The 22,897-nt window shown below is 44.1% G+C and overlaps 1 protein-coding gene across 2 annotated transcripts in view; it reads left to right on the forward strand.

The window, feature by feature from the left end:
• The window catches only part of BACH2 (BTB domain and CNC homolog 2), a 204,197-nt gene that overhangs the window by 52,690 nt on the left and 128,610 nt on the right, over positions 1 to 22,897 (forward strand). The window contains exon 1 of one of the 2 annotated variants that reach the window (XM_048494317.1): positions 14,638 to 14,698. The exons of the other annotated variant lie outside the window; for it this stretch is intronic. The gene's annotated coding sequence lies outside the window, so the exon portion shown is untranslated. Of the gene's footprint in view, positions 1 to 14,637; positions 14,699 to 22,897 lie in introns of those variants that run through there. 2 annotated transcript variants of the gene reach the window in all.

The following is a 22,897-nucleotide window of genomic DNA, read 5'->3' on the forward strand; positions in this document are numbered from 1 at the left end:
TTGCTAGGTTAGCAAGTCAAGAAATTCACTGCATTTACTTCCCCTGTGTAGCAATGTAATAATTGTCAATTGGGTACATGTGCTTCAGAATCCAGTGTGCAACACTATTCAACTGAATTGTTGGTTTCAAGGGGTAGCATTGCATCTTGTGAATGATATTTCCTGTCATTAATATCAGCCTTTTGACCCTCCCCCCCCCCCCCCATCATTTTGCAGACTTTACAACAACCTTTTCTTAGTGCACTGTTAGGGGCTAGTAACAATAGTGTTTGAGGTGCTTTTCTTCTATCTTCTATTCTTCTTTACGATAAATTAATCGTTCCACCCTTTATCTTTTCAGCAGATATATTCTAATTTTTCCCATGACGATTAAGCCTGTTTCTTTGGATACTTGTATGGAGTGAAAGAGGCTTCTGTTTCCTGCAAGTATGTGCGTATTCACTAATCTGCTTGGTACAGACTTTGAAGAGTGGGTAGCATTTGACTGGAAAGCAAGTATGCATATATGTGGACTCATGTTGACACCATGTGCTTCTTTTCTGCGAGAACATTACAGTCAGTTATTCTAGGCAAATTGACTATTTTGCAGCTTGCAGTTAGGCATTATATTAAAAAGTTTGATGTAAAATAATTCCCAAATGATAAATTAAAAATTCTGTATGGTACAGAGTTTCCTAGCACATTTATTAGACAGCCACATGACATTCTTCTGAATGATAGTGGTAGCTTTGACACAGGGCCTCATTGTTTCAAATATATAATATTAGTTCATATTTCTCTAGGCAAGTAATGCCGCTGCTAGTGATATTCATAGCTTTCAGATTACTAGTCCAAACTATCATATAGGCTAATAACTATTTCAGCAGCACTGTTTCATGACAAATTGTTTTGGATTTGTCACTTGTGTTCAATACTGTCATTAGTTGATCTACAGCAGTGTGATGTGGCAGCCAAGAAAGCCAATGCAATTCTGGGCTGTATTAATAGGGGTATAGTGTCTAGACCGAGGGACATAACAGTACCACTCTATTCTGCATTGGATAGGCTCACCTGGAATACTGTGTCCAGTTCTGGGCACCGCAATTCAAGAAGGATATTGACAAGCTAAAATGGACCCCGAGGAGGGTGACCAAAATGGTAAAAGGTCTGGATACCATGCCCTATGAGGAGCGGCTTAGGGAGCTAGGTATGTTTAGTCTGGAGAAGAGAAGTCTGGAGAAGAGAAGTCTGGAGAAGAGAAGAGAAGGTTAAGGCCAATTGGCCATGCTGGCAGGGGCTGGTGGGAATTGTAGTCCATAACATCTGGAGTGCCAAAGGTTCGCCACCACTGGACTAGGACAAGGAATAATGCATTCAGAGCACAGGAAAAGAGATTTCACCTAAACATTAGGAAGAACTTCCTGGTGGTAAGGGCTGTTTGACAGTGGAGTACACTGTCTCAGAGTGTGGTGGATTCTCCTTTGGAAATTTTCAGACAGGGACTGGATGCCATCTTTTTGAAGTACTTTGAGTGTAGGGGGTTGGACTTGATGGCCCTTGTGGTCTCTTCCAACTCTATGATTCAATGATCATTGGTGTTTGTCAGATTGTAGTGTTTCTATGGCAGAGACTGTCACCCGTTCTTAAATCAACATTTGATGTACCTCAGGGCTCTGTGTTCTCTGCAGGGCTCTTCAACATTGACATTAAAGTGGAGAATTATATCACCTACAGCTTTGGACTTTGGTGTTACCAATCTATTGGTGATAAACTGTTATACGTGTTATTTCCAGATGGGAGAAGCTGATGTTCTAGATGAGATTGATTGGTGAACTTTAGATAGCATCTAGCTGTCTTTAGCAAAACTCCATTTATTTATTTATTTATTTATTTATTTATTTTTTAAGCTTTTATACCGCCCCATCCCCGGAGGGCTCTGGGCGGTGTACAGCAGAGGGAAAACAATGTAAATAATTAAATTAAAACATTTAAAAGCAGCAACAACCATAAAACATTCCTAATAATATGATAAACTACTGTAAAATAGATGGCGTTCACTAATCTACTATAGTGATTTCGTCACCTCCCCCAAAAGGGGGGGCGTCCAGCATTCTAACCTAAAAATTCCCTCCCCCTTCCAAAAGGGAGGAATGGCGAGTCTGAGGTGACAGCTGGCCCAGATGTCAGGGCCCGGCCCAAGTATCAGGGCCGGGCCAGGGGCGGGGGCACCATCAACGGCTGAGTCCTCCAAAGGCCCGGCGGAACAGCTCCGTCTTACAGGCCCTGCGGAACTCGCCAAGGTCCCGCAGGGCCCGGACAGCTGGAGGAAGAGCTGCCCACCAGGCCGGGGCCAGAGCCATGAAGGCTCTGGCCCGTGTGGAGGCCAGCCGTATCATCGAGGGGCCAGGGACCACCAGTAGATTGGCCTCCACCGATCGGAGAGGCCGTGCAGGGACGTATGGGGTGATGCGGTCTCGAAGATACGATGGTCCCAGGCCGCGCAAGGCCTTGAAGGTCAATACCAGCACCTTGAAGATGATCCGAATTCCACGGGAGCCAGTGCAGCTGGCACAGTATAGGTTGAATATGTAGCCAGGTGGCACTACCTGCAAGCAGGCGTGCCGCTGCATGCTGGACCAGTTTTAATCTCCGGATCAAACGCAAGGGAAGGCCCGCGTAGAGCGAGTTACAATAGTCCAATCTGGAGATGACCGCTATGCGTGTATCACAGTGGCTAGGTCCGCTTTGGGAGAGGAAGGGCGCCAGTCACCGGGCCTGGCGAAGATGGAAGAAAGCAGCCCTGGTTGTATGGGCCACCTGGGTCTCCATTGACAGAGACGAATCCAGGTGGACCCCCAGGCTGCATACGGAGGGGGTCAGTGCCAAAGTGGCCCCCTCCCACACCGCGGCTGGAAAGACTCTCCCCACGGCCAAGCCAGAGGATCTCCGCCTTCGATGGATTCAGTTTCAACCTGCTCTGCCGCAACCAACCAGCGACCGCCTTCCAAACAGTGCTGTAGAGCCACAGGCGGCGGCTGCTCCCCTCCATCAACAGAATCGAGCTGAGTGTCATCTGCATACTGATGACATACCAGCCCGAAACTCCGTACCAGCTGAGCAAGGGGTCGCATATAGATATTAAATAGCAGCGGGGATAGTAGTGCCCCTGGGGTACACCGCATTGAAGCGGGCACTTCCGGGAGGCTTGATCCCCGCACCTCACTTGCTGACTCCGGCCCCGGAGAAACGAGACAATCCATTGAAGGACAGTGCCTCGCACTCCAGAGGCAGCCAGGCGGTGGGTCAAAAGGTCGTGGTCGACCACATCAAACGCTGCGGTGAGATCTAACAACACCAGCAGCGCCGATCCGCCTCGGTCAAGCTGAATACGGAGTGTGTCTGTGACGGCGTAATTGGAGAACAGTCTCCGTCCCATGCCCAGCACGGAAGCCGGACTGGAAGGGGTCAAAAGCCGATGCGTCATCCAGAAAACCTTGAAGCTGCTCCAACACCACTCTTTCAATTACCTTCCCCAGAAACGAAAGATTCGAGACAGGGCGGTAATTGGCCAGATCTCCTGGATCTAACGATGGTCTTTTTAAGAGTGGGCGGACCACTGCCTCCTTCAACCCATCCGGGAAGGTTCCTTGCTCAAGGGAACCATTGATTATACTCAACAGATGGGGTCGTAGCTCCGCCCGGCAGGTTTTCACAAGCCAGGACGGGCACGGATCCAGAGGACAAGTAGTAGGTCTAACAGCAGCTAAGGCTCTGTCGACAGCGGCTTCAGAGAGCAGGGAGAACTGGGCCAAACAAGGGCCCGAAGACGGCAAGGGAGTCTCCAGTTCACTAATTGTAGCTAATGTGGGCGAAAGGTCATGGCGGAGCGCCGCAATCTTATCCGCAAAAAAGCTCATAAATGCCTCACAGCTGATACTCAATTGGGAATTTGAAGATCTCTCCGATAAGGAGGTCAATGACCGAATTATGCGAAACAATTGTGCTGGGCGAGAGCTAGCGGATGCGAGGGAGGAGGAGAAGAAGGCCCTCTTCACTTCCTTCGTCGCCACCTCATAGGCTTTCATAAGCGTCCTATAGGGTGTTCGCGAGTTTTCCTCCACACTCGCTCTAGACGTCTAAGTTCCCGCTTCATGCGGCGCAGCTCCTCTGTATACCACGGAGCGCGTCGCACGCGGGGACGTAGAGGGCGCCGGGGAGCAACAGCATCGATGGCATCGGAGAGCCGGGAGTTCCAGTCCTCCACCTGCTCATCGAGTGTGCCGGCGGGTTCAGGGTCCCGCAGAGCATTCAGGAAACCAAGTGGATCCATAAGTCTCCGCGGGCGGGCGTAAATTAGCCCGTCGCCTAGACGGGGTTGATGCGGCAAGTCCACCCGGACCTTCAGGGCATAATGGTCGGACCATGGCACTCTTTCAGTAGAGGATACGACCAAATTTATCCCCGACCCGAAGACCAAATCCAGCGTGTGCCCAGCCTCATGGGTGGGGCCAGAATTTATCAAGGAGAGGCCTAGCGTCGCCATGGATGACACTAGATCCGCAGCCGCTGTACATGAGGCGGCATCGACATGGGCGCGAAGTCCCCAAGACAATAAGCCTTGGGAACCGCAACGCCCAGTCCGGACACCACCTCCAGCAGCTGTGGTAGGTCCGCTTCCCTGCGCGCTAGGCGACCGGTACACTAGGAGAACGGCCAACCTCTCCGGGCCAACCACTCCAGGCCGCACACACTCTATGTCGGTGACCTCCGGGACGGGCTGCCCTAAAGGGAATAGATTCACGGATGAACAATGCTCCACCGCCCCCCCGGCCCTGTGTTCGAGATTGGTGAAGGCACGCTAAACCCGGCTGACCTCGCCTAAGGCGACGGGTCTCACCTTCAAGCACCACACAGGTCTCGGTGACACATGCCAGGTCCACCTGTTGGGCTCCGAGAAAATCTCGGAGCACTGCGGTCTTATTGTTGATGGACCTGGCATTAATTAGCACCAAAGACGAAGCAGAGTGTCCCTGATCCCAACCACCATCGTTTCTCGCGATAGGTCGGAGGACAGAAGGCAGACGACCATAATTATATCTCATGTGTCTTCTATCATATGGTCACCGCCTACCGCTGTATCTACCCCATTCCATCAATACAGGGATCCCCAGCCCCAAAGTTGGTGCCCCCATGACTCTGCCACCCTCCCCTTGCCTAAAAAGCCTGGCTAATACTCTACAGAATAATACCTAACACAATTAATTAAGCTACACCTACCCTATCAACCTAAATCTAATCTAATCTAAAAACCTCAATCTAAGAGACAGGTCGGTTAAGCCAAAAATAAATACAATTCAAATTCTGATAACCTGCCCACAATTAATACAAATTCAATTCTAATAGCTATCCACCCTTCCTATCAAATATAATTTATACAAACTAATCGAGACAATAAACAGGAAGTTGGAAGGGAGGAAATTGCAAGTCGGGGTGCCAAGTCACAATGAGGGATGGTACTATGGCCACCGCGGCTCCCAGTGGGGTTGGTGGTAATGATAGTAAAAACCTATGATAATGGACACCCCACTATGCAAACGGTAGGTCCGGGGCTCACACCACCCGGGCCAGCCGCATGAATGCTGGTCCAACAAAAGGTTCGCAGGATGGTAATCTAGGGCTATGGTCCAGGTAACAATAAAAAAGCCTCTGCCACCGGCTGACCTGGCTAGCCCTAAGACAGCAGATATAAAGTGTGGGAATGGTCTTCCAGGGCGCGCCTCGCCCAGCCCTCTCACTGCTGGTTCGCACGTCCTGGGAAGGGCGATGATGTCATCAAATGCCCGTACAACTAGCCTTTCCAGTAGGTTCCGCCAGCTATACCACTGTGCGCATCCACTTTCCTGGCACGCTGTCAGGTTCTCTCCTGATGAATACAAGCTGTGATGACAGCCTCTGCTGTAATAGAATAAGTGTCCCGGGCTGCCTTAACGTTGGAAATATAGCACCCGCAGTACCAAAGGTGACCACAGGGCCGATCGCTCTACTGCCACCTGTGGCAGAGCGCGGCACTGCTTCTGCCGTATCTGATGTTATTTTCCTATGGGAGTCTCTGGCTGGCGGCGTCCATGATGGAAAATAGGAGGGAATCACTGCCACTAATTCCCGACGTCGCAACCACCAGGACTCTCCGAGTTTCCTTTTTGTTTTTTGCGCTGCGTTCCTCTCCGGCGCGTCACACCACGCTACAAGCGCCACGCCACAGAGGGCCCCAGCTGGTGACGTCCGCTGCAAAGAGTGAAAGGGAATCTCTGCCACCGATTCCCAACGTCGCCCCGAGACTCCGGCTTCAGGCACTTCAAGCGCCGCGCCCAACTCTCTTTGGCTGCGGGGTTCCCGGCTCGGCCAAGTCCGCGCAGAGGGGATGGGGAGGGGGAAACCCTCTCCACTCGCCCGCTCGCCGGCCCCGGCCCCAACCACCAGCCTGTTGATTCCAAGGGGGGGGGGGAATCCCGGCAAAGGGAGCAAAAGCTCTCACAGAGGCACAAGAAAGGTGAGTGAGAGAAACGAGGAGCCAGGTACCTCATTCCGGTCGCGCAGTATATTTCGGCTTAGTTCTGTAAAGTTCAACCAAAGTCAGCTTACTTCGTTGTGTCCCAGGCTCCCAGCCTCTCTGTTGTAATATTATTGCACTCTCCGACGATAGTATAGCACTCTCCCGGCGTTCTTATTGCACTCTCCCAACGGCCATACGGGCTTCCATACACTCCCGAAGGGTATAGGAGTTAATAAAGAATTGATAAAAGTGGATAGAAATCTTGCTCCAGGCTAAAAACGGGTGGAATTTGAAGTTAAAAATTTAGTTGTAGCGGAGCTCCGCTGCTGAGCTCCGGTGCGGACGCCATCTTACTTACTTAAGATGGGATCCTTCTTTGCTGATGTGAGAGAGATGCGTGTTGACGTAGTTGCAAGGAGCTTTCTTTTCTGTCCTTCTCTTACTTATCGATTGTCCTTTCTTTTGGAGGACTTGAGGACACTTCCATAACCTATAGACTACAGAAGTGTACAGGAATCTGTGTGGGGCTATCCTGGAAGATAACTTGGAAGCTTTAGTTGGTACAAAATGTGACACCTCCATCTGTTGATCAAGATTGAATGTTATCTGCAAATTATACCAATAACTAGCAGTAAAAGCCCATTTTAGGAGGCCATAAAATGGGCTGTAGGAGGGGGTGATGGAAAGCACCGGCCAAATCCCCTGCCTGCCATCTCCCCGGGCAACCGCTACCTTTCCTGTCTTCTCCCTGCAACTCATTGGGCATCTCCTCTCTGGTCAGGTTTTTGGGACAGCGGGAGGGTGCATGTGTGAATGGGGAGGGGTTATGGTGGGCCAAGTGGAAGAGCTTCTTGCCACTCATATCTCAGTGGTACAGCTTGGTTTTTTGGTGGGTTGAGGGTCTGCAAGGGAAAGGGAAGGGCTTGTGGAGGGACTGGCTTGGTTTGGCGGGTGCGATATGTGAGGGAATGGTGGGGGCTTCTGCCAGGCCTTTGGAGGCTTGGGTTTTGGGGAGGGTAAGTGGGTGAATGGAGAGGGTTCTGGGTAGGCCAGTAGGGGAGCATCTTGTCATCCCTATTCTGGCAGTACAGCTTGGGATGGAGGGTGCGCAGCGGAGGTACTAGCCTGGTCATGTTGGGGTCTGGGAGATGCTGACAAGGGAATGCAGGATCTTCTAGCAGTGCCTACAGGGTGTTGGAATTTGAGGTGGGTGGAGACTGGCTAGGGAAAGGAGGATAGTGTTGGGCAGCTCAGGCCACTGCTCCACTGGGCCAGGCTTTGTCTTCAGGGTGGAGGGAGGGTGGTTGGTGATTGGGGAGGGTGCTGTAAGGCCCAGCTGGGAGGGCAGCCTCCCACTGCTGCTCTGCCAGGCTTCCTGCCACTGCTCTTGTTTGTGCTGGAAGAAGAAGGGTGGGGGAAGGGGGAGGGCGCTGGTCGGCGAGGAGGCTGGTTGGCCTCTCTCTCTGTTTTGGTCATGACAACGAACTCTGAACCAATGGGCATGAGGGTTCGTTGTCATGACACTTTGCATATTACTGAATTATATAGGGCAAGATGGGACAGTTTTATGTGCTGTTTGCTTCCGTATTCAATTTGAGGTGCTCATAAGTACCTTTTAAAACCCTTTCTGACCAGTGACCTACATACCTGAGAGGCCATCTTTACTCATATGGATCTGTATGCCAGTTTGATCCAACATAGCGTTCCTCCTGTCAGTGCCCCTGTGGCAGGTGGTATGCATTGTTATTGCTTGCTCAGGGTTTTTTTTTCTTTTGCTGCTTCTCGTCATTTGGTGTGGACTTCCAGAAAGAGTCCCCATCCATCTCTGCATTTTGGAATGCATTCGAATTGTTTTGTTTGACAAGACCTTTTGTTGAGTTTTTGGAATATAATATTTTACTGGGAGAGGAAAACTATGAAAATTGCTTTATCGAGGGCTGTATTTCTTTCAGATAAATCTGTTTAATTATGTGTATTATATAGTTGCTGCTTGCTGTGATTTTAATTTGTTTTTTTGCATAATGCTCAAAGCTTTATGGAAGGCTGGAGTATAAATCTTTCAATAAATAAATGGATCTATAGCACATAAGATCATTGGTTAGATGAAGGTATCCAGGTAAAAATGTCTCTGTCCTTACTTTAAATAGACTGGTTAGCCTTTGCCAGATCATTCTTTCTCATCCTACCCAACTGTACAAGTTGGTGGTGAAGATCTTAAAAAGTGTATTGTACTCAAGTCATACAAATTGTGCATATGTTCAGATAGGTTGGTGGTTCATCAGCACATGGGCAGGCTAGAGTAGATGTTTATCATACAGATTGGCCCATTCACATGGGGAGGCTCTGTGACTCTCCTGTCTGTTATTGTCGCTCACTATCATGTATCAGTATTTTTCATCGGCAGTGAGGACTGATGTGACAAGTAACTAAATTGCAATAGTGGTTTCATTAGAAGAAAAGTCAATATCTAGAGAGATTGATGTTGGGTTTTTCATTTTCCAAGGATGCTCTTTCCTGAGTCTCTGTTTGAAACATTACAATTTGTTATGGACAGTTCCTTCATCTAGAAATGGGCTCGTCAGTGGTGAGCATCCCTAGAGTACCCTCAAGATGCAGAGATTTTTTGTTGTTGTTCTTTTGGTCTCTTTTGGAGAGAGAAGTAGTTCTAAATTGACTCATAATGTGTCTGAGCTGGGATTAGTGGCTTCAACTAAATACACTTTAAACTAAAAGCACATTCTGCATAACAGCAGCATCTCCTTGTAGACTACAAGACAATCTGCAACTTTCCAGGGAACCTTTAAAAGAAACAATTCTTAGCCTGCAGTACATTTGAGGGTTATGAATTAGACCAGTTTGTATTTCAAACCAAGTAAGCTCTTTGGCACCATCACTAGTAATTATTTGGTACAAAATATGCATTAAAATCATAATCAAATTTGTTTACATGGCACATCTAAATTGATTTGTAATGTAAAATATTATTCTGTACATGTACAGAATGTGCTCTTAGTTTTAATTTATTTTTGGCTGATTTCCTGGACACCAACTGTAGGTCAGGCAAAGTTAAGTAAATATCATAAGGGTTCATTTTTAAGGATTTAGGAAATTCTGGCCAATTGCTGGGAAGCTCTGAAACTTCAGGGTAAAGGGAGCCGTGCCATATCTGAGCTTGTTTGACCAAGTTCTGGGAAGCTCCCCAACCCTATGGTTTGTAGCTTATGCAACGGTTTCTTATATTTTCTGTTAATTCCATCCTCTATTTTCCTGGGTTTTCTAAGCTTGTTTTGAAGCCCACAAAGATAGAAGGGCTACAATGTTTCCTTGTGTCCTTCCATTTAAAAAAATTTCCATTGATTAAGTTTAGTTGGCCAACCCATACCCTATTACTCATTGCAGTCCACAAAGCAAATTCATTTGGCTCTACAGATACATGGAATCTTATTATAGAGCTAGTAAAATGTCTGCAGTGGTTTTCATTAGCAAGAAAACTATAATATTCAAAAGTTGTAAAAAAACCCCACTACTGAACGTATGCAGGATTTGTGTGTAATTATCTGCCAGTTCTTGAGTGCATGCACAGATTGATACCTGTTAAAACCTCATAGTCCTGCTCCATCATACAGGTCATACTTTTATACTTCAAGATAACACCTGTGTTATTATAAAGGTGGATCATCAACCGTAGATCACTATGAGGGAAATATGGCTGGAAGTTACTGACTATTTTAGCTTATGGAGTTGTACATTACATTGAAGATTGCATTGAAAAGCAGATTGGAAAATTAGTAAATACAACACCCTGGAAAATCTAGTAGTATAAACAATAATAAAGGTACAGAGTGGAAATATGAGATTCTAGATCAGGGGTAGGGAACCTGCGGCTCGAGAGCCGCATGCGGCTCTTCTGCCCTTGCACTGTGGCTCCACGAGCCGAGCCGCCGGCCCCATCCTTGCCCACCCTGCAGGCAGCAGGCCGGGCGCACCAACTGCCCACGGTCGGCTGGGCCACGCCGTGGGCTTCCCATCTCACCTGCCCCATTGGAGCGGGGCGGGTGCTTTCCCGACGGCCAGTGAGGCCGAGCCGCCGGCTTCATCCTTGCCCACCCTGCAGGCAGCAGGGCGGGCACATCCATGCGCTTCTCAGAATGAGCGGAGTAAAAGGTAAAAAAAACCCTATATATATAGTGTTATCTTTATTTTAAATGTCAAAAATTATTTGCGGCTCCAAGTGTTTTCTTTTCCCGTGGAAAACGGGTCCAAATGGCTCTTTGAGTGTTAAAGGTTCCCTACCCCTGTTCTAGATTAAAAACAAAAAAGCACAAAACATCTTAATTAAGAACATAAGAAGAGCCCTGCTGGATCAGACCAGTTGCCCATCTAATTCAGCATACTGTCTCGCACAGTTGCCAAACTATTCCTCTGGAGGTCTAACAGAAGGGCATAGAGGCTGAGACCTTCCCCTGATGCTGCCTCTTAGCCCTGGTATTCAGAGGTTTACTACTTCTAAATATAGAGGTTCCTTTTAGTCACCATTGCTAGTAGCCACTAATAGATCTATCCTCCATGAATCTGTTTAATCCCCTTTTAAAGCTTTCTGTGCTTTTGGCCATCACTGCATCTTCTGGTGGCAAATTCCCCATTTTCATCACTGTATAATGATGTATTTTCACTACTACATCACACTGGATTGACATGGTTCGTTGAGTTATCTTCTCAGTCTCACTAAGTTCAGATTCCAGTTGCATATACTTGTTTGGGATTTTTTTATTCCAGTATGTATCCCCTTGCACCAGGTCTGCAACCTGTGGCTCTCCAGATGTTCATGGATTACAATTCCCATCATCCCCTGCCAGCATGGCCAATTGGTTGCAGACCCCTGCCTTACACTTAGCAACATTTCACTTCATTTGCCACACTACTGTCCAGTCTCCCAGATTTTTTTTAAGCTCTTCATAGTCATCATTGGTTTTCATCATCTTGAATAATTATGTCATTAGTTGGTTCATGAGTACAATTTTAGTTGGCATACTGTTTCCCCGAAAATAAGACACTGTCTTATATTAATTTTTGCTCCCAAAGATGCGCTATGTCTTATTTTCAGGGGATGTCTTATTTTTCTGCTCCACAGCTGCATGCTCTGGTCAACAGGCATGCTTCCAAACAAAAACTTTGCTACATCTTACTTTCAGGGAATGCTTTATATTTAGCACTTCAGCAAAACCTCTACTACATCATATTTTTAGGGGATGTCTTATTTTCGGGGAAACAGGGTATATTGTGAATGTACTCCCACAAATAAAATGGAAGGTAAATAAAGTTTATCACTACACTGAACACTGCAAAAACATGTTTTGGAGGTCAGAATCCCAGTCTTGAGCTTGCAGGCACTTTTGGAATTTTGAAATAAGATAGTAAGTGCTACCACAAAATGGCTGCCATTTAGGGGCCTTGATCATAATTTTCCCCATACATAATTATATGAAATTTTCAAAGTGAAAAATGGTTTGGAGATCTGCAGTTACCCCTGGTTCCTCCTGGTATGATTATAGCACAGAAGACCAACTTCTGTGTCTGCTTTGCACATTATGGGATTCACCTCGGGTACACACTAAATCTTTAACATGTTATGGTAAAGCCACAATATATCACATAGCCCTTAGACTATATCTTCTATCAGTGCTGTAGGAAACAGCATTTGGAGCTTGCAGTTTACATTAATCATAAAAGAACCTCAGATTGGTTTTTGTGGGTTCTACTTTATGATTACTGTGAACATTCTTTAAGATGCAAGCAAGTGATAAAAGTCATTGCTGGATCACCATGGAAGTGAGTGGAAGGATATTTACATTCGGGAAAGGAGCATTCCTCTTCCCACCCATCTTTTTTGTGTTGTGTGGTTGCTTCTTTCCCATATCCATGGCAAACACATCCGGTTGGATGACTTGAGAGTTCTACTTGGGCAAATGTATCCTTGCAAATGTAGATAAGCCAACAGAGTTGGCAGACAGGTAAATGATATTTTCTGGCTAGTCTTTTTAAAAAAGATTTCTTTGAAAATTCATGTTTGCTAAGCTGCTTCTTGCTGAAGTTATTCTTAAATAGAATGACTAGGCTCAGGTGACTAATCAAGCTGTCTTCTCCAGGTTAAAGGACATGAAGAAGGCACATCTGGAAGCAGCACCATTTTATTTCTAGCTGGAAAGTACAGCTGGGTGGTGTTTACTCAGCTGACTGAATCCTTCAGACTGGGTGGCATTATAGTGGCAGCCTTTGCAGGCATAAAATGAACTGAGAAGTAATCCTCAGCTTGTTGTTTTTTAAAAAAAAATACCTTTCACAGTTCTTTCCCAAATGCAGGAGGATTTAAGCAAATGTGCCATGTGTGGATGATTACAGCTAAACATTTAGCAGCAGCGAGTACAGATCTCCATTCAGTGAATGTTCATATCAATTGGGAATGACGTGATACCGGGAAACCAGTGAGAGGCTGAAAGCCATTGTCTTGAACTCATGCACACAAAGTGGGAAAACACGCCTGCTTAAAAATGTGAACGTCAGCATAACATTGAGTAAATAATAACAAATGTTTTAAATATTTCAAAAATAAATGAACCGTCAAGTCTTCTTTTGTTCTGTGTATATTTTTACTTTATTTTAAAAAACCCTCCTCCATGTATTTTTTTTAAGTGGTTGTCATCAGGCTATTAGCTTAACATTGCACTTTTCCAGTCTAGCGACCAAGATGCCACAATCCAGTTTGAATGCAGAGAGGTTCATGTTTGTTTGTGTGTTTGTTTGTTTTCGAACTCATTTCCAAGAAAGCAATGTGTGTACAAAGGGCACCACAGCAACGCCTGGATCTGTTAAGAATGTGCCCTATTTTTAACATGCTGTATCGAATGTCAGCATTGCCAGGTTTAATCCCTGTCTGTGAGCAAGTTGGTGTGTGTATGTGTGTGTTTGTGTGCATGCGCACACCCTCAGAGATCCCTCGTACAATTGGGAATGCCGCTCTATGCCTTGTTTACAGTACAGCCAGTACATTCTTGAATAATTATAGTAAAAGACCTTGGCGGGTGCTCTGTGAGCTGAAGCTTGCTTTCAGACTGGTGAATGAGAAGGAACTCCTGCAGGGAGGGATCTTTTTTGAAGATTTGAAAAAAAAAAAGGAAAAGGAAAACTTAAGAGAAAGAAAAAGCAGACATAGAAACATGTGGCTCCAGAGGGAAATACTCTGTGCTTTACAGTTGCTTGTGTGGATGGGAACCAGATGGCAGGCTGGGACACCCGCTCAGATAGCCGAGGAGCCAAACATATGGTTAATAGTTAGGAGAAATAGCTTTCAGAGCCAGGGCTTTGCTGACTGCTTCACATTACAGATTGTTACAGTGTGTCATTACATTGCCAAGCTAAGTGCTTAATACCCACTGCGGGCTCTGGGCACACACTTGCACGAACAACTGTGAGCTCGGTACTGGCACAAAGCAAGAAACTGATGTCATATTCAGCTTTTTAAAAATGTCACTTTCCTCCCCCTTCTTTGCCACGGCGAGGCTGTAGCACTCACATATTTTACAAGCTGAGTCTCAACAGTCTGCTTTCCTCTCTCTCTCTCACCATATGCCTGTTTGCGTAAACCGTTAATTTCCAGGAAGACTTTTAATAAATGAAAAGGTTCACCTGGATTGCAGGACTGCACTTACATGCCCACCATTTGAAGTTCCTGTTTTGGAAGCTTTGGGCAGTGCTGGCCCCATGTTATCTAAGGAACTGCTGAGCTCATTCATCTGCTTTTCATGGCCCGCTTCCTTTTATTTTTAGCCAAATCCGTCAGGCCTGACAGGCGGGTAATTTGAGCCAGAGAGAGGGCAAAGCTCCAGGTCTCTTCCACAAAGCAATTCCTCCCTCCCTCCTGGGAAGACTCCAAACTTGGCCTGCTTGAGGCAGATGGATTTGTTGAGTCATGTGAGATCATTTACACAAAAACACAGTGAGGCAGTGAAGGGGAAAAAATGTGGGGGAGTCAGAGGGGGGGTTAAATGAGGAAGAGAAGTGGGTGGGTGGGAGAGTGTGTGCGAGGGCTGTTGGCTCTGCTGGCGGGAGTAGGAAATCTTCTGTGAAGCAGCTAGACAGAAGAATGCAGAAAATTCATTCTTGTATAAGGTAATGTCTGATTTACAGTGTTGAGTGTAGCCATCACTTGAAACCAGAGCATTCCCTTTAAAATTAAAGCTGCAGTGTGTACATCAGAAAGGGGTGCTCCCCCTGACAAGTGGATTACAGTAGCAGTCAAACCACTTGACAGGATGGGGTGTTTTTAAAATGAAAATAGCTCTCACATTTGGAAAAAAACCCTCTAGGTGATGCAATAACGGGGGTTTGCTTTGTCTTGATGCCAGCAAGACTGGATCTGGGGGGGATGGGGGGGGGGAAATAGCAGGAAGAGTGGGAATGCAATGTGAGTTGCACAAGGCAATTCTTTCCAGAGATGATTTAACAGGACAGCAGGGGATGGAAAACATTCCGGATTTCAGTGCTCTAAATTCACACAGAGCAGGATGATGTCTAGTGGGCTTGATCTTGTTCTAAAGAAACAGATGCAGGGTGGTGGTTTTCATGACTGAGCACATTGCATTTATGATCCAAATGTTAGTTTTACTAGTGTATGCGGTGTGACTGGGAGGGAGGAAAAGCAGTTGGTGATTTGTATCGTTTTGCTTGGTAATGGCAAAGAATGGAAAACAGGAGCAGCATTTGAAATACAGATGTCTTTGGTGTGTGAACTGATACATTGATTTTATGTGAATTGGCCATGGGAATATTTGCTGCTTTAGAAATGAGACCTACCACAAGTCTGTATTAGCAAAAAGTAAGATACATGAACAGATGACATGCAACAGTAATGCCGTACAAAAAGTGTGCTTAATTTAAAAAATCAATGTGGGGATTTTTTTTAAAGAAAAAGTTCCCGCGCCAGTCCCTTCTTGATGGAAAAAAATAGCCTTTTATCAAAGTGTTTCACTGTAATTACTAAAGTGTATCTTGCGCTGAAATGAATGTTCTGCTTTGAATCTAGGTGTTTGGATGGATTCCACTTTTATTTTCATTTTTTAAAATTTCTTCCTCCTATTCCTCCTCCTTCCTAAAATGGCCTCAAATAGAACCGTTAATCTAATTACAATTTCCAATCAGTCTCGGACCAGAATTCTTGATGCGTTTTAATTTTGAATTCACCTGTTAAATGACTTTGACACACATACAGGTTTTACATATGTTTGGAGAAGAATGGAAGCTCAAATTTGTATATGACAGGCTTTAGAAAAGTTGATCATGAGCAATAAACGCTCAGTTCTATTTTCTACTGTTCACTTGCTTGTTTCTTGACTTCCTTTAATTTGTTTTAGAGTGTGGAGATGTGGTGGAGTGGAGACCTAGCAGTATGTAAAGGATTAAGCACCCTCTTCCTCATCCAGCTATGTGTATGCTCCAATCCTGCTCCTAAAACACGCAGGGTTTTGTTATATGTCTGTGTGCAGTATATACTCTTATGAAACTGTCTTATATGGAAACAGACCTGTTGTCCATCTGGTTCCTTATTTTCTACTGTGACTTGCAGAGTCTTGGACAGAGAAAGGAATTTCTCAGAACTTGGTGTTTGAATTCATTTAACTGTCAGTGCCAAGTGATAAGGCTGGGATTTTCTACATGCAAAGCATGTGATGTACTTTCTGCTGTGGAACACGTTCTTACCCATGACATTTATGTCAGTGGGTGCGTTCATACACTTATCAGAACAGACCCTCCACAGGCATGAATGCTTGCATTACTCTATAGTGCAAGTGAAGTACAAGCTCTTTAACCTTATCCCCACCCCCTGCCCCACAGCAGCCCAAGTGGATGACAGTGGCATGGACGGCAGAAGACCTGAAGCCAGTGTACTCCAGGGCCCTCCATAGATGCTTGATCAAGTCCCACCACATTGCTGCCTTTTACCAGACATGGGGGACTACAGGCATTGGTTGAGCAAGACGAGAAACACACTTTCACAAAGGCATTTCCATCTATCCTAGTAGTTATGGTGGCGGTTCCACTTCCAGATGATAGTGGGATTGAGTTCTCATCAGCTCTCTTCCAGCATGGCCAATTGGCCATGCTGGCAGGGGCTGATGGGAATTGTAGTCCATAACATCTGGAGTGCCAAAGGTTCGCCACCACGGCTATAGCTCATCACGGAAGGGTGCCCATGTGTTAAACAGGAGGCATCGGTTTCAGCCCAGTGAAGAGGGGATGCCCAATAGGCAGAGACTACAGTTTTACCTTACGTTTAGCCAAACAATGATCAGCAGAAAAACCCAGGGCAGAAAGTGGGCTCAAATCCCTGCTTCCCATAGCTAGGACCTGCACCTCAACCACACTACCCAGTTGGTAAGTTCAGAGGTGGAATATAACGTGTTTCACTGTATCTGTTCTTTGGACAGCATTTGTGTGAGCTGTACCCTTTTAAGCACTTGACATATTGAACCTTAATCCACATTAAGTTTGTGGATTGACAGATGAGTGTCTGAGATCCAAACACTCCTCTCATCAAAAGGCTATCTAGGAGCATGAATGCTGTTGTAGTCCCCTTCAAAATCCTATACCCACTGTATCTCTAAGAATGTATGACAAGAAAGGGAGTACCATTAGCTTTTGATAGATGAAAGTATGCTTATTATTTTAACACTGTATCCTGGAGGGTTCTTGATATTATTTCCTCCACACAAAGAATTTGGTTTTGGTTTCATTTAAATATTTTTTTTCAGTTTTTCTGCACAAATTTGACCCTTTTTGCTGGAGGTATAAAATAAAATAAATTAGCGTTCTGAACCACTAAGTCTTCCATAAATCTAAAAGATGGGGTGTTCAGAGTGTTCTGTCAGACTGAAGTTGAGGCAGCTTTTTTGTTTTCTTCTGTTGCGTGCCTGTTTCTAGAGTAATTCAGATGCTGGTGTTTGGATAAACTCCTTATTTTAATCTAGTAGAAGCTTTTCATGTTGCTTTCTGCAAATGTAGTTTTCTCTTTCTATCACTATATGTGGTTCAGTTTGCTCAGTGTATGATGCTTCTTGAAGTGGCTTCATGTTTGTGTACATTGTGGGTCATGGTTTCCATTTAGACTGTCTGCCTCATTTGCAGTCCCTTAACCAAGTCAGGTATTGAGCACATTAATGTAAACCAGTGGTAGAATGGAAACTTCTTAAAATTTTCCTCTTTGTGTGTGTTTAGAAAAAACTAGTTCTTTAGCTGAAATACCTTTGATGTAAAAATTGCATTGATCAAAAAGGCAGTATGGTTCACAATGCAAGGTTCAGAAACATAAACATCAATCATGTACTATTGCTGAAGTAATCATAAGTTACCCTTTACATGCACTTGATAAAAAGACTGGTTGCTGTGTTGACCTGATCAGATGGCAGATTGCTTGGGTTTTCCTAAATGGTTGCACGTTGTGAAAGTGTTTTCTGGCATTTGGCTTCTACAAGCAAACATCTGGGTTTGATTAGTGTTCATCCAAATATCAATGATCAAATACATTAGCTTGTATTGGCCCTATCAGCATTTAACATAGAGCAAGACTATTTGATTGTACCATGCAAGTATGTTCTGATATGATTTCTGATGTTTCTGGGTTTCTCCATCTGATATAAAATTCTCCAACTGATATTAAAACAATTCTTGTAAATATTAGTAACATTGCTACATTATACTGCAAATCGTGTTAGACTGGATCCTGCTGCAATTAAACACATGGTATCTTGTAGGTTTTTTTTTCATTTTCTGTTGTTAAGTAACTTCAGGAATTTGATTCAAGCCCTGTGAAGGAGAAAGTTGACCTACCAGTACTTGCAAGCAACAGCATAACTGCTTCTCCATTTACTGTATTGGAGGTCATTATGGCACCATGGAACTCTGCCTCACCCATAAAATGGGGTTGGAAAGGAATTATCACTTTATTCTCGTTCAGACATTCGGTCTCCATTAGTTTTTTGTTTGCATTGTGGAATTCTTTCCCATTTAATCTTCAAGCCCAGTTTTAAGATGTGTTAAAACCAAGTTGTCCACTTCAAGTGAAGACAAAGGTAGCATTTAAGCAAAAGTTTCATTGACCTTTGTGAGTTTAATGCACTGGTTAACAGGAGCAGACTCCAATCTGGAGAATTGGGTTTGTTTAACTGCTCCTCCATAGGAGTGGTGAGCTGTAATCTGGAGAACCAGAATGGATTCTGCACTCCTCCACATGCAGCCTGCTGGGTGACCTTGGGCTAGTGGCAGTTCTCTCAGAATTCTCTCAGTCTCACCTACCTCACAAGGTGTCTGTTGTGAGGAGGGCAAGGGAAGGCGATTGTAAGCTGCTTTGAGACCCTTTTTGTTAGAGAAAATCAGGGTATACAAACCAACTCTTCTTCTTGTATTCATCCAGGTTTCATAGTCTGCATGTTAAGACATTCTATTAAGTCATATGTTCCCATCAGCCTGTTACCTTATGGTTCCTTTTTAAAAATCAAGTGTAATGTATATTCACATTTTAAAGAAATGAAGAAAAACAGTTGGAAAACTGCCCCATGGATCTGTATTGGTAGACAGGTCTAGGTAATATAAAGGCAATTGGGTTTAACCACAACTGACCTGTCACAAACTTGCACACCCATTATTGTTCCTGAGCTTTGCTCTGAAAAAGAAAATGTATGTTTGTAAGGAACACAGCGAGGATATTTCAAAATTCACTCCATTGCTCTGCATATGCTACATCTATTTGCATCCTGGAGAGCTGTCCAGAGTTCCAGTGAAATCTACTATGCAAATATTTGCAGTGAGCCCAGTCAGTCAGAACCTAGCAACTAAAAGTGTACAATCCTACTATCTGGTTTTAAAAGAGTGCCCTTTGTTTAAAACTCTGCAGCTTTACTACATAAACTTGTTCTATTTTTGTAAAGAAAATCTATGTGAATCGATTCATTTTATGTTGTATGTCTGTAATTCTAGCATTAGTTACAGTATGTCTGGGAGTAGCCTCATTGCTGGAGCCACACACACCCCCAACCTACCCAGGAACAATGGGACAGTCACTCAGAAATCCACTGTGAGGGCAACAGAGGAGCCCGACAGAAGCAATGAAGTGAATTTCTGCAATATCAGCAACACATTATGATCCCTTCAAGCCTCCAGTGCAGCCACTCCCAACAACTGTTAATGGTTTAGTCTGGCCTAAACTAAGATTCCCCGAAAGGCTCATGAGACTTATGGGAACTTGACTGGTCATTTACAGATTCCCATACTGGCCTGGTAAGGTGAGAAGTAGGGCAGGAAAGGAGTGGAGGGGGCGCGCTCTTTCTAGGCTGCACAGAAGAGACCCAACTGAGAGGAGGAGAAACCACATCTTGCAATCCCTATCTCCAGTTCTGACGTTCTGCAAGTCCCATTGGGAGCATACAGGGATGCAAAGGACAAGGGAGCTTCTTAGGGCAGGGCACAGACACCCATAAGCCCCTCATAGTATCCTGTCATATACCTGAGTGCAAAGCTTAATTTACTAATTAGCTGCAGAAGGCCATCAACACTTGCACCATAATCTCAATGTTCAATATGTCAAGCACTGAATCTAGATATGGCTTGAAGCATTTTGCTGCTCGGGAGTGAATCCAGATGGGTCCATTCCCTCAAACATTATGTTAGAAGAATTAGGGGTGTACCTCCCATATCACAAAAAGGGATAGGTACCCAACCTCCGTTCTGGACCCTACATCCCACTTCCCTTTGCCCTTACAAGGTTTTCCAGGTTTGCCACTAAGTTTGCTTTATTTACAGACATGTAAGCAGAACACGTTTGGAGGCAGCAGAAACTCTCCTCTTCAAAGCCCTGGTGGACATATGAACAAAACCACTCATGAAAGATACACAGTTTGTTAGACAAAGCACTTAGGAATGACTAGTCTAAATTAATCAGAACCCAAAGCTGCAATGTTATACTTAAATGGTGCATTATCAAGTTTGTCTTGAAAAGTGTGTCTTGATTAAAACAAAGATGCTCTGTTGCATTCATTGTACAACACTTGCTGTGTTATGGCCATAGTATTTTTAACTTAATTAGGTTATGCAATGATGACCATTCCATACTTCAGATGTTAGAAAATGATAATGCCTTTTTATAGGGAATCACAGGCTTTGGAGGAAACAGAATCTTGGATGCTCCATTTCTAGCTACTTCAAGAAAAGCTGTTGGAGAAGAATCTAAACTGATAAATGAGGCTTACAACATGTACATTATTAGGAAAATGTTGGGTGCTGTTCTTTTTCATCTTCCCACACCCCTACCAAAAATGCATGGGCAGAAGCAAATCTGCATACAGAAACCTGCCTTGTATGTTAACTGCTGTCACAGAATCAGGACAGTTGCATTAATAAGTAAACACCTTGGTGAATAATGAAAACTGGAACTATTGTGGTAAAACATCTGGAATTTAAGACGGATATTCTTTTTTTGTAGTGATTTCCACGCAGAAACATTTAGTAATAGTTGTAAATAGAGACTTTAATAGTCTTTAATAATGTGTACTTTAAAGATCCCAAACACCAAGGAATTATGTATAAAACATTCATTATGGTAAATTACTACCTTTTATTATATTCAACAAGTAGAAAACATTGCATTGCATATGGCAATGTTGCTGGGTGGGAACCAGATGAATAATTGCCACTCTTTAAAACTTCTCCTATTCTGATGGAAGTTGCTACTATGTAGTTTAGTTTTTCAATAGCAAGCCTTTATTGGCATAGACAACAGTACAACAATAATAAAATACAACAATAATTAAAAAACGGATACAATACAGGAAATAAATGTTAGGTCGAAGGAAATCTACTGGCATTTAGTAATTTCCAGGAGAAAGTCTTCCACTATCATACAGAGAGAAGGATCAGGATTGCCCAACAAGTAGTGGAATCTAATTAAATCGGGGAGATCGGGTAAATGTAAAGGAGTAAGATTCATATACTTGGATCTGATTTCCTTGAATCTGAGACAGTGTAGTAATTGGTGGGCCATGTAGTTTAGTTTACAATTAAAGGATTAGCTAATAGTAATGCTCTGAACTTTCAAATGACATTTTTTAAAAAATTGTTGGTGAGACTTATCAATGCTTTTTTATGCTGTGCAGTCTCTTCACTTCCCACACAAAATGATTTTACTAGAGATAACATGAAATAAAAATATAATTTTAAAAAAAACTCATAAAGGTTTGAGTAGGATTCTAGTTGTGGAATTGTGCATAAAGGGGTTGAGGGCCCCCCAATGGCGGGAACATGTGAAGAAAGTAAGAAGCAGATGCTTTTAACTAGAACTGAAAGGCATTTATCTCTCTTAATGTGATAACATCATTAGTGCTGACAAAGTGCTGCAAATCAATACATGTAATGGACTGTTGCTATCTTTCAGTAGCACATGGATTGCTGTACTTTAGAGCGTTAGAATCTGGTGAATCACAGGTTCTTGCTTGGTGTGCCATTCTCGTCTTAAGTCTTATACTGTTTTAGCATGAGATACCACCTTAGCTAGGTAAGAGAAAAAGTAGATTTGCATTGGGTCTCAGGTTCCAACAGTGAAAGAAGACAGTGGACTAAAGTAACTTAAATAGCTTGGACTACAGTAAGATGGTTGTGAAAGAGAAAATAGTTCCACCTGTTGTTCTTTGTACTCTCTTGATTGTAGACCCTGCAAAAAGCTACCAGTCTAACACACCAAAAACAGCCAACAAAACTATTCACTAATTATCTTCATGACTATCATCCTGGAACCCAAGCAATTTAAGGTACCTGTCCCTTCTTTCTGCTTCCATTTAAAGCACTAGTATCAGACCGTCATACCTCTGACCCTGATCTTTGACCAAAATGGGTAGGGTAAGAACAGGCAGAAGTGATGGCAAGCATGGTACAGGAAGGAGTGGGCAGGAGAGAAATCTGCAGAGCAACTTTTTCTTCTTCTTTTTATAGAAACTTTTAAATTAAGTATATGCAGAGTTTTTGAAAGTAAATGAGGTGGGCGTAAAGAAATAGGGAAAAATATCGGCTTGAAATGGAAAACTGTAGCACAAAGCTATGACGGTGTAATGTATCTGAAAGGTTAACAAAACCTCAGTCCATCACCTTTCTTCCTCCTTCCTCTACAGATTAAAAAAAAAGTATATGTGGGTGCATTCAAATATAGGGGTTTCCCCCAGAGTTACTAAATTTGTGGACTCTGGGGCAACCACACTATTTTGCTGTTGGCTCCTAAACTGTAATATTTCAGAATTCAAGGTCTAGTAGTGAAATACTTAGTGCACCAGA

This window comes from Sphaerodactylus townsendi, linkage group LG01 (genome assembly GCF_021028975.2).
Source record: "Sphaerodactylus townsendi isolate TG3544 linkage group LG01, MPM_Stown_v2.3, whole genome shotgun sequence".
In the NCBI taxonomy this organism is placed as follows: Eukaryota; Metazoa; Chordata; class Lepidosauria; order Squamata; family Sphaerodactylidae; genus Sphaerodactylus; species Sphaerodactylus townsendi.